The 12,096-nt window shown below is 51.7% G+C and overlaps 1 protein-coding gene across 9 annotated transcripts in view; it reads left to right on the top strand.

The window, feature by feature from the left end:
- Window positions 1-12,096, top strand: part of HDAC4 (histone deacetylase 4) — a 372,535-nt gene that overhangs the window by 85,687 nt on the left and 274,752 nt on the right. For 3 of the 9 annotated variants that reach the window (XM_078328920.1, XM_078328919.1, XM_035306240.3), the window contains exon 1: window positions 10,441-10,567. The exons of the other annotated variants lie outside the window; for them this stretch is intronic. The gene's annotated coding sequence lies outside the window, so the exon portion shown is untranslated. Of the gene's footprint in view, window positions 1-10,440; window positions 10,568-12,096 lie in introns of those variants that run through there. 9 annotated transcript variants of the gene reach the window in all.

Below are 12,096 nucleotides of genomic sequence, written 5' to 3'. Positions count from 1 at the left end.
AAAGAAATGCCTGCAGAAGTAAGTTCTGTTTTTTGTTCGTCTGAGAGTTGCCTTCTTTCCCTTCTGTTGTTGAAGATCCCTCACTGCAGACAGTGCTGGGAGGCAGCTGCGATCTTCCCGTGCTCTGAGGATGGATGTGATCGCTCCCTGAATTCCACCGCGGCTGTTTAGTTCCTTGGGAGGAATCTGTTGTGTCTCTCGGTGTTTCGTGGTCATAGTGTTCTACATTTTCTGTACGTGTTTCACTGGCCCCTGTTGATATTCTTTTGGACTTTCTGAATCTGAAGATTAATATCTTCTAGTAATAATGGGGAATTTTATTCCTTAAATTCTTTTTTTTAACTTTTAATTTTGCTTTAATGTCAGACTTACAAAAAATTAGCAAAAATCGTCCAAAGAATGATTGATTATTTATGTGCATAATGTTTTTTCAGAATCATGGGAAAGTTAGTGGTAGATGTGACGCCCTCCCCCAGCCACCGCCGGCCATGTTGCCTGAAGTGAGCGTGGTCTCTCACCGACTACAGACGGTGCGTGCGGCAGGGAAGGGCCGCGTCCCGGCCTTGTCCCCTCCTCTGCAGGCCTTCTCTGTGTGTTGCTCATGGCCTGGTAGTGTGCTGTTATAGCGCGTGGGATTCTCATGTCCTCCCAGTCTCCCTTGCTCTGGGATGGTCTCCTCATCGTTTTCTATTTCACGACATTCCCGCTTTGGAAGCATAGGGGCAGCTATTTTGTGAAATGTTTCTTCGCTTGGTATTTCGGCAGTTTTCTCGTCATTGGAGTCCAGTGATGCCTCTGAGCCTGGCGGCCGCTGCGGTGATGCTCCGCCGCCGCCACTGCCCGGAACCTCGGTGAAGTGGGTGCTGCCGGGTGTCTCCGGTGCAAAGTGACATTGTTTACTGCATAATTAAGCAGGTATCTGGGGGAGACTGTCTGGGACTGTGCAGACAGCCTGCTGCTTCCTGACCTGGGAGTCTCCGCAGCCATCGAGGGTTCTTGCCTGAGTCTGTTACTGTCGTGGTGGTGGCCACTGGTCATCTTCTAGTGCCATCATTCTTATGTTCAGGATGGGAAGCCCTCGTGAGCCTCCTCAAGACGTTCTTGGAAACTGTGACTTGTAAGTGAAATAATACGGAACAAAACCAAGGTTTTTTCTCACCAGTGCTGTAATCGGATGACCGCTGAAGGCCGGGCGTTGCTTCAGGACCCCTCCCTGGCTTTAAGTCGCAGTTTCCCAGAATCCGCGGACGTGACATTCGGACGTCCTGTAGCTACTTTCCTCTGGAAAGGGCTTTCCTTTCTTCCTCATTTATGTGCTTACTTATTGTGTACTTACATGAGTTCAAACTCATAGACTCCCAATTGATGAACTGGGTTACGGTCTTTTATTTTCCACAAGTACTCTGCTGCCCGGATTGTTGCACTTTGGCCAGTGAGAGCCCGTTCGTGCTGGCGTCTCCGGCAAGCCCCTGCCATTCTGGGCCCTTCTTTACCCTGTTGGATACGCAGCGTGTGCTGATCTCTCCCGTGCTTTCCCGGCCCTGGCCTGGGATCAGCTGTTTCTCAAGGCGGCCTGGTTCCTTTCTTGGGGAATGCTATTTAGAAACCAGCTCTTGGCAGCCAGAGCTGTGAATATTTGTGTGTGGGTCCGCCCCCACCCTCACACCCGCCCCACCTGCATGCCCGGCCCTTCAGTTCCAGCCCCCCAGCCCCGCCTCGCAAGGGCCTCGGCCGCCCTTCTCCTTTTCACGTGTGTTACTCCCTCCCTGACAGTGAGACGCGGAGCTCTCGGAATCCGCAAGGTACTTATTTGTTCAGTCTCAACCCCAGAATATTCTGAGATGATTAACCTATGCCTCTGTGGAAAGTAAGCCCCTGGACTAGAGTCCAGCCGTGGCTGAGGGCATGTGGTCCGGATACCCGGGCCAAAGCCACTGTGGCGGGTTCTAATGCGTGCCGCACCCTGCCCCAGCGTACTGATGTTACTCATTTGAAATGGGTTTGGTTCACTGGTTTCTGTTTGTATTTCATTTTAGAGTTCCCTGGCCTTCATGTTTTTGATTTTATTAATTTTCGCTTTCTGATTATGTGAAACCCGATTGCAGTTTCAAAAGCCAGAACCGTGCAGGAGCCAGACTCAGAGAAGTGGGTCCCCTACCCCTGCCGTGCCCCTGTCCTTTCTACCCTGACCCCACGAGCTCCCCTTTCTGTCCTGGGTGGCTTTGTGTGCTTTAATCTGCCCTCTTTCTTGCACAGAGAGAATGTCCTGTGGCCATGGCTCACTCCAGCCTCCACCTCATGGGCTCAAGCAGTTCTCCCCCGTCAGCCTCCCAAGTAGCTGGGATGACAGCCCCATGCCGCCATGCCTAGCTAATTTTTTATCTTTAATTTTTTTGTAGAGATGGGGTCTTGCTGTGTGGCTCAGGCTGGCCTCAAACTCCTGGGCTCAAGTGATCATCCCACCTGGGTCCCCAGAGTACTGGGATTACAGGTGTAAGTCACTGTGTCTGCCATCTGAGTTGTGTCTTCACAGTTGGTTTGTGGAGGGATTTCTGTCCAAAGATAAGCAGATATATCATCTTGTTAGATTTTTCTCAGAATGCCTTGTAGGAAACATCAATTTGCGTTCCCACCAGTCTGAGCAAGCCTGTTCCTGCCAGGCTTTGCAGTGGAGGGTATTACTTATTTGCCAGTTTGGTAGATGAAGGGCATCTCAGGTCGTAAGGGCCTTTTTCTTTGTCTTTGGTTTTTTTGTTAGGCTTTTGGTCTCTGTTCCCACAGTTTGTAAGAGTTCTACAGATGTGAGGCATTTGGCCTTTATCTGTTATGTATATTGCCAGTAATTGCTCGCAGTCTGTCCACTGTATTTTGCTATTCTTTCTCATGCTCGCTTTGCCGTGTACAACGTTTTCCTCCAAGTATCAAACGTACTATTTTTTAAAACTGCATCTGGATTTTCAGTCCTGGTTAGAAAGTCTTTCCTGACTTACAGGCAGTGTTTTCTTTGAGTGCTTGTACTGTCTCCTTTTTCCCATTTACGCGCCTCGTTTGTTTGGAGGTTACCCCTGTGTACGGTGTTAGGATTGGGTTTAATGTTACCTTTTCCCAGATGGTGACCCAGTCGTCCCAGTGGTTGAGATGGCACCTCTGCCCTGCCCTGGAGTTCCATCCGGACTTTGTCTCTGTCGCCTGGCCCGTCGGGTTGACGCTTTGAGGTGTGTTACGGCATGTGGCTGGGCGCGCTGGCTTTCACTCGGAATGTTTCTGTAGTGCTCGTGCCTTGGCGTTGCACCTCGCCCTCCTGTCATCTCTCTTCTTTCTTTCTGGGACTCTGATTAGGTGTGTAAACCAGAAGTATCTGAGACAGGTCTCACTCAACTAAAAAAGTTTCTTTAGCCAGGCATAAGGACATGCCTGTGACACAGCCTCAGGAGGTCCTGACAGCATGTGCCCAGGATTGTCAGGGCACAGCTGGGTTTTATACATTTTAGGGGGACATGAGACATGCATCAGCATGTGGAAGATGAACACTGGTCCCGTCCAGAAAGTTGGGACGATTGAAGTGCGGGGCTTTCAGATTATAGGTAGATTTAAACAGTTTCTGATTATAGGTAGATTTAAACAGTTTCAGATTATAGGTAGATTTAAACAGTTTCTGATTATAGGTAGATTTAAACAGTTTCAGATTATAGGAAGATTTAAACAGTTTCTGATTATAGGTAGATTTAAACAGTTTCTGATTATAGGTAGATTTAAACAGTTTCTGATTATAGGTAGATTTAAACAGTTTCTGATTATAGGTAGATTTAAACAGTTTCTGATTATAGGTAGATTTAAACAGTTTCAGATTATAGGTAGATTTAAACAGTTTCTGATTATAGGTAGATTTAAACAGTTTCAGATTATAGGTAGATTTAAACAGTTTCTGATTATAGGTAGATTTAAACAGTTTCAGATTATAGGTAGATTTAAACAGTTTCTGATTATAGGTAGATTTAAACAGTTTCAGATTATAGGTAGATTTAAACAGTTTCTGATTATAGGTAGATTTAAACAGTTTCAGATTATAGGTAGATTTAAACAGTTTCTGATTATAGGTAGATTTAAACAGTTTCAGATTATAGGTAGATTTAAACAGTTTCAGATTATAGGTAGATTTAAACAGTTTCTGATTATAGGTAGATTTAAACAGTTTCAGATTATAGGTAGATTTAAACAGTTTCTGATTATAGGTAGATTTAAACAGTTTCAGATTATAGGTAGATTTAAACAGTTTCTGATTATAGGTAGATTTAAACAGTTTCAGATTATAGGTAGATTTAAACAGTTTCAGATTATAGGTAGATTTAAACAGTTTCTGATTATAGGTAGATTTAAACAGTTTCAGATTATAGGTAGATTTAAACAGTTTCTGATTATAGGTAGATTTAAACAGTTTCAGATTATAGGTAGATTTAAACAGTTTCAGATTATAGGTAGATTTAAACAGTTTCTGATTATAGGTAGATTTGAACAGTTTCAGATTATAGGTAGATTTAAACAGTTTCTGGTTGGCAGTGGGTTAGAGGAGTCATTATCAATACAAAGGAACGTCTGGATTGTGATAAGGGGTTGTGGAGACCAGGGATTCTCCATGCAGATGAAGCCTCCGGGTAGCAGGCTTCAGAGGGAAGACACTGAAATGGTTCTCATCAGACTTAAAGAGGGTTCCAAAAGGGAGGAGAGTGTCATGAGGCACGTCCGGCTCCTGCGTCCCATCACGACCCGAGCTAGTTCTTCAGGTTAATGTTGGAATGCCCTTGGTTGAGACGAGGGGTCCATTCAGATGGTTGGGAGCTTAGAATTTTATTTTGGGTTTACAGGTGTGTGTTAGAATATTTCCCTCTGTCCTTCCAGCCCCCTAACCTCTCCTGCTTTTTATCTCTTACCTTTATGTGCTGCATCCTGAGTTATTTCTTCAGTGCTCTTTTACTATTCACAAATTCTCTCCTCAGCTTTATCTGTTAATACTTAATTAGTTAACTCATTTAGTTTTAAATTTTAATGATGACAGTTTTGTTTCTACAATTCCATTTGGATCATTCAGATCCATGTGACACTTCTGATAGTTATTAATAGTGACAGCTGAGACGTCTGCTTTCTTTCTTGCTTATTCTTGCTCCCAGGGGCCTGTGGGCTCTTCTGATCCCCCTTTGGCAGATGGAAAGCTAAGGCACGGGGAGGTTGAGGAAGCCACTCAGGGTTGCAGTCACTAAGTGACAGGACCTGGTGGCTGCCTGGATGACCTCTGTTGTTTCTTCAAGTGTTCTTCGCATGTGTTTTGGGTCAGTGCCTGATTGTCCTACGATTGAGGTCTTTCTGGGGCTTAATCCCACCCCCCATGGTTCATGATTTTGGCTTTATGCCCATCCTTCTTGGATGTTCCTCTAGAGAGGGTTTCTGCCCGTTTCTGCCCAGTGCTGGGAGGTGCCGCCTGGGACCTGCCTGTGTTTGCAGGTGCCGGGGACGCTCGTCAGGCCTCATGGGTTGTCTGAATTCTCCCAAACCCTTGTGAGGGGTCTGTGATGATGCGTTCTGAGGCGAGTCCTCTCTCAATCTGACCCCTTCTAGCCCGGATGTGTCCCTTGCAGGCCTGTCTTCTAGTTTCCCTTGCCAAGGCAGCCGCAGCCCCTCCCCATGCACACTCACAGGGGCAGTACCGTGGGTATGTGGCAGTGCTGGTCCGTCCCCAGGGCAGGCCCTGGGCTCTGGGCTGGCTTTTGTGTTTCATTTGCCCTGCCTGAATCCCTGTGTTTGGAGTATATTCCTCACTCTTCAGCCAGCTCAGCCTGTGTATCATTTGATGTATCTGAAAGTGCTTGTGCTGCCATATTGCCAGGCATGGAGGTTTTCTGTCTTCCTTTCTGTCACCAGTGCTGCAGGTGGCTTTCTTTTGAGGCCCTTATCTTCATAAGAAACTTGCTCTGTGTATGTAGCTTCCAGCAGACAGTCTGGGAGATCTGGAGGTTCAGAGGCGCCAGGGCCTAACCGGCCATATTCGTAAGTGGCGTGGAAAATTGGGGTGATTCCTGCTATCACCTCTCATGAGGTTAGGAAGAGTCCGGCCTGCGGTATCAGTGCGCGGTGGGACAGCCAGCCCCCGACTGGAGGAGCAGGCCCGTGGGCAGTGTGGGGATGCTTGGTTCTGGTCCAGATCTTCACACTCCTCAGGGAGTGGGCCGTTTCCAGCGAGTGAGTGTGCCTTGGGTTTCTCCTCAAAGCCCCTTCTAAAGTTAGTGCCTGGCTGCGGCAGGGACGCTCACATCAGTGCACTTTGTCAAGTACCTCTGTTGCTTTCCATTAGGACCATATTTTAAAATAGGAAATGAATTCAGGCAGAAGCTGGCTCTGCTGCTGAGAACATCTGTATGCTGGTGAGAGGGCGAGGCTGGGCGGTGGAGAATGGGGCACAGCTTCCTCCCCCACCACTTGGGAATGCCCCCGAGGAGGCGTGGGATTGAGCCCAAGCCTGGGTGAAGCTCCCCAGCCGGGCACACCCTGGGCAAGGCTGCCACCTCGACTCCCTGCTCTGCAGGCTGCAGCCCACACTGCGTCTGCCTCCCGTCGGCAGCCAAGGAGGGGAGCACGGGCCTGAGAACGCTGACTGCCCACCGTCCCTACTGCACAGAGCTGGAACAGCCTTCAGAGGCCCCGGACTCCCTCTGCAGATGAAGACACTGTGGGAACGTGGCCTGCCCACTGGCAGCAGGTTCCCCTCTCTGTGTGCCAGGCTGGTCTGCTGGCACCATGGCAGCTGGGCCACCCCCACATTCTGCTCATGGCACTGCGGCACCATCGAGGGGAGCGCCTTGGAGGACCCACGGGAAGACCAACTTCATAGCCATGGGACACGCTGGCAGAAACAGCAGGGACATTGTTCCAGATGCAGGTTTTGGTTTTTGTGAAGACAGGTGTGGGCGTTTTTGTTTATTTGGATGCATAGAGGAAAGGTAACTCGGCTTCTGTAGCCCAACAGCCCATTCTTAGCATTTGCTTTAGGACAGAGGACAGTGGGGCACGTTTTCCTTGTGAATTTCACTACCTGGCTTTGGCCTCCTTCCCAACAATTGAGGAAGGAAGGGCCTGACGTGGAAGTGTGTGCATGCGCGTCCTGTGTGTGGGCTCCTGGGCTGCCGTGCAGCTCGGGGTGGGCAGGAGGCCTCCCCACGGTGGCCAGTTTTTCTCTCATCTTCCTGTCGGGTGCTAGAAGCCATGGCGATGGTACTGGGGGTCTCAGTTGGGAGGGGTGCGTGCGGTGCATGTGGCTGGCTGGCCTGGTGTCTGCCCTGCCCGGGGTGCCACTGCCCACCCACCCCACCTTCCAGCTTGCAGCGTGGTAGGTGGGCCCCTTGGCATCCAGTGCTGTGATGGTGACCGTGATGCCGTCACTGCAGTTCCTCAGGTCTAAACTGAGATGATGTGGTTTTGATTTTTCTTGACTTTCAATTTTTGGGTAAGGCTTTGAGTGGACGTTCTTCTGTCTCCCCTTCCTCCTGTTAGTCTAGGGCCCCTGGGAACCATGGAGTCCCAGCTCTAGGAGGAGCCCTTTCTGAGCTCTTCCTTCATAGGGGAGTGCTCAGAGCCGCCCAGGGGCTGCCCAAGGTCGCTTAGGTCAAGGACCCTGCTGGCTGTGGTCCAGACTCCTCCCTGCTGTGTGTCCATGTCACTGTTCACGGTTATTTTAGCACCTGCTGTTAAAAAGCCTCAGCATAGGCATTTCGTGTAAGAATGTAGTTTAAAATGTGCTTTGTAATGTTTGTTTAGAACAGAAACTTGAAGTTCTGTAAGAAATGGAGTCCCCTGTGTGTGATTTTGGAGGGGCTGGGCTGTCCTTGCCTGCCCTGGGTCACAGTGTCCCCTCCCCCGTGAAGTAATGACACGGGCCTCCATTCCTGCAAAGTCCTCAGTAGCCAGTGCCGTTTTCTGTCGTAAATCTGTCATCTTCAACTGGATGGTGTACCACTCGGATCCCACATTTCCCGGATGTTCCAGTAGAACTGCCAGGACTTACGCGTTCCACGGATCAGGACAGCTGACGCCACTGAGAACACTTCATCCACTGTTTGCACGGCGCTGGACACATGCCACCCAGCCTCACGGTCCGCCTCGGGTGTCTCTGGGCTCGGTGCCTGCTTGTGCCACACGCCTCGGTGCCATGCAAGACCAGCATGCCCATGACGCAGCAGGGGACACGCGGAGTCCAGGCCGCTGAGCTCGGAAGGGGCCAGGCCGTGCCCCCGGGCCCAAGGCTGCAGGGCTCTGCCCCGGGGCTGCGGAGCGGGCACCTTACTCCGCGGGATTGTAAAGTGCATCCGGTGCTGCTTGACCCCACGAAGGCTCACAGGCCCTCTAGGCACCTCGTAATCCCAGAGTGGGAGCACAGGTAGCCGAGAAGGACTGCCTGTCAGACCGTGACCGCGTGGATCTCAGCAGCATGTTTAAAAGGCGCTCTTGCCATGCAGTTTAGGAATCGCGGTGCTGCCCTGGCTTAGTATTAGGGCTCAAGCAGGTTAACGTTAGGATTCACTTTCCTAAGTTGCCAGTGGCCGTGGGTTGTAGGTCACAGCTAACCTGGCACAGGGCAGCAGAGATCCAGTGTCAGGTCCGGGGGAAGGGTGGAAACCTCTCACCAGTGCGTTTGTGTTGGAGGGAAGTGTTGGACATCGAGGGCGGCCCCTCTGCACTCAGCCTCCCTGGCCTGCCTCCCCTGTGGGGAGTCTGTCCACTCTTCTCAGCTGTGCCTTCGTCCTTTGCTCCTTGTGTAGATGACACTGTGAGAAAGAGACAGCACAGCTGTCCTCAGGGAAGAATGCCAGATTAGGAGGCCAACAGTTTAATTCAGGGGCATTTTCAAGAAGCCCCGCACCATTAGTGAGTCTGCTCCGGCCCAGCCCTGCCTGCTGAGCCTGGTTTTGGGCCTTCCTGGTTGGCACTAGGGTCCTGGCCTTTCTCTGCTTTGGGGGCCTCTGTTTGCTTATCCCATTTGCATCTTTGCCTTTACCCCCCGGGGGCAGAGGAGGGAGCGCCTGAAGCCATTCAGCTCTGCCAGCTTGGGGTCACCCCTGGGCCTGTGCTGTGCTCTTTCTGCCTGGCAGTCCTGCCCTCATGGAGGCAGGGCTCATGGGAGGGGCCTTCCCTCAGCCCCCGCCATACTCCAGGGAATATCACTCTGTCACAGACACTCTGTGAGCACTTTCTGCTGAACCTGGTCTGTGAAATGGTCCCTCGGCAGCAAACATTCTCCAACCCTGGTTCAGGGAGGGGAGCGAAATCCAGAATCCGCAAAAGAAACACCAGTGTCGTCATTCTGAGTTTGTGTATCTGCTGTCTGCGGAGCCCTGGACTGGGCTTGGGGGACACCTGGGGCTTCTACCCACATCTGGGGCAGACCAGTCCCCCAAGTCACTGACATGTTGGTTTATCTACTGATCACATTGGCTTTGGCCATGCTGTGTACTAATAAGAAGTGTTACGTCTTCACCTGCACTTGGGCAGAACGGTTCACCCAAGGCTACATGGCTGCCACGGACCATTCCCCCAGCGGGGCGTCCTGGGTTTCGTGGTTTGATTCTGACCACCTGCCACGCGCAGAGCCCCTTAGCGGGCTCCCTAGCTGGATGGCTGACCCTTCTGTGGAATCTGGCCTTCTCTGGACCCGAGAGGATGGGCTGCTCTGGAGAAAGCCCTCAGGCCTATGCCTGATGCTGGCTGGGGCTGCCCTGGCCACCCTCCCTCTGTGCCCCGTGGGACTGGGCGGCAGCATGGGAGGGGGAAGCTTCCAGACACACTTCTGCTAGGGGCTCCTGGGCCTCTGTGCTGGCAGGGTCACACCCATGGCCTGAGTGTGCGACTGGAATGTTTCATCAACGTCCGTCCTCACAGCTTCCCCAGATAAGCAAAGGAGAAGGGGAGGAGTGGGAGGGCCCCAGCTCTCAGGATGCTTGGTCGGTGTTCTGCCCAGGGCTGAGCCCATGTGACTTGACCTCTGTCTTCTCCCGGGACCCCATGCTGCCCCTCGATGGCAGGGGGTCCTGCACACGTCTGCAAGGCTATAGCCTCCTGCCAGGTGGGGAGAAGCAAATGCAGGCCAGGGCTAAATTGTCCTTTCCTCTAACTTGGCAGCGGAGGGAGAGGAAGGAAGCAGGAGTGGCAGTGAGTTTGGTGAAAGGCGTCTCTCTTCCAGGGCGTCGCTGTAAGCGCTGGGCTTAAGCCTGAAGTCATCCAGCCTCTGCACTAAATTTGGTTTGGTGAATGTTCGTGGCCCCGAATGTAAACAGTGTTCTGGGCATTCTTTGTGACTCTCGAGCCGAAACACTGCGGTGATCTCCCGTATCATCTGCTTGTTATGTAATGTGACAACATGGATATGAAATAAAAACCAGATGTCAGGGCGGAGCGGCTGGATTCTCCCCCAGCGAGCGCCGCCGGCAGAGCAGGGCTTGGGTTTCTCCTGGGTTGCGGTGCTGATCGCCCTCCGAAAAACGCCTTTGGACGCAGTTCTGGGATTAAGCGAAACTCCGGACTGAAGGTAAAGTACCAAGTCCGTACGGTTAACTCTTTTTTAAGGAACTTGTAAGGGATTTGCTATTATGTAACTGCTCCGCGTCTTCAGTGAGGTGGTGGCTTGTTATCGAGAGTCCACTTGGATTGTTTGAACTCAGCCTCTGGGGGATCTGGGGGCATTGTGCCACCTCCAGTGACCTGCAGCGCACTTCCAGGGCTTGGGGATAGAGGAAAGGGAACCCACCTTTCGCCCGTGACAGTCTTGCCCTTGGGGCCAGGGGTGACGAGGCCTCTCGATGTGAACCCCCTGCTATAGGTACAGGCCCCAGGACAGCAAAGGTGCTGGCCGACAGCAGTCAGCACTTTGCGTTAGCAGATTCGAAGTTTCTGCAGCCGCTGAACCCCTGCACTGGGCTGGAAGGGGGGACACCCGGGGGCCTGTTAACTACCCTCTGCCTGGATTACACCATGAACGTGGATTGTTGTGCTTTTGAAATCAGAAAATGAGCTCACCTAGATGAGAAGTGTCGTTCCGGAATCGGTATCTGGCTGTGGATGGAGGTCATGCATTCCACCAAAAATCTCTTCACTGTCGTCGTTTTCCTTTGGTAGCTGATGTTTCACAGCTTCCTCACCTTGCTAAGAAGACCCTCTGGAAACAGGGAGCTAAGTCACTCCGCATTCCCGAGCTGACTCGGCCTCATGGAAGTGTGGAATTCTTATTGGAAAAGTCTGTTGCTGAGTGTCCTCTTGTCACCCGGGGCCCGCTTGATCAGGGACAAAGTGACCCTGGCTCCCTCGCGTCCCCAAGGCAGTGGACTCCCCCTGAGTCTCTCACTCTCTTATCCCTAAGCTGATAGCTCGTCATCATGGAGGGCTTCCTGCACGCTGACCACCGCCATCTCCCAGACAAGGAAGCAGGGGCCCAGGGAGGGTGAGTTACGGGGTCCAGAGAGGGCAGTGACAGCGGCTCTCACCGTTGGGGATGGGATGGGCCATCCTTGGCCCCTCGCAGCTCGTTGCTGTGCGGTCGCTCACCTTGGGGGTTGGGGACACTTTGCTGGGTGTTGCTGCCGGGCCTTGTGTTCCGTTTTCAGCTGGGGATCAGGAATTCCGAGATACTGGCAAAGCGTGATGTGGCTCGGGGTGTGTGGAGATGTGTGTGACAGTCCCCAAATCCACAGTGGTGGTTGGGGTGGCATTTCAGGCCAGTTAACCCCTCTGGCAAAAGGGCATGAAACATACCAACACCCTCATTCCATTTTGCTTGTTCTAAAAGAGAACTTAAAATCAAGAAAATCATCTCAGCAGCTTGCTCAGACCGAGTGTGTCTGTGGGTAGATCGTTGTCTGAGTGAGGAGGACTGCTCTGACGAGCATCCTCTTGAGCAGGAATTGCCCTTTGGCTATTTAGAAAACCATGTTTAGGGTCTCTAATGAGTCTTCGAGGTCCGGGAAGCAGGGATACTCACCTTTTCTAGGCTAGAGGATGGAGCTGCAGAGACAGATCTTTGTTACCGCTGAGCCCTCATATCTCTGGCCAGGTCCCTGCCTG

Source organism: Callithrix jacchus, chromosome 6, assembly GCF_049354715.1.
Source record: "Callithrix jacchus isolate 240 chromosome 6, calJac240_pri, whole genome shotgun sequence".
NCBI lineage: Eukaryota > Metazoa > Chordata > Mammalia > Primates > Cebidae > Callithrix > Callithrix jacchus.
The sequence above is the reverse complement of the archived record's forward strand: the minus strand, read 5'-3'. Positions and strand labels throughout refer to the sequence as shown.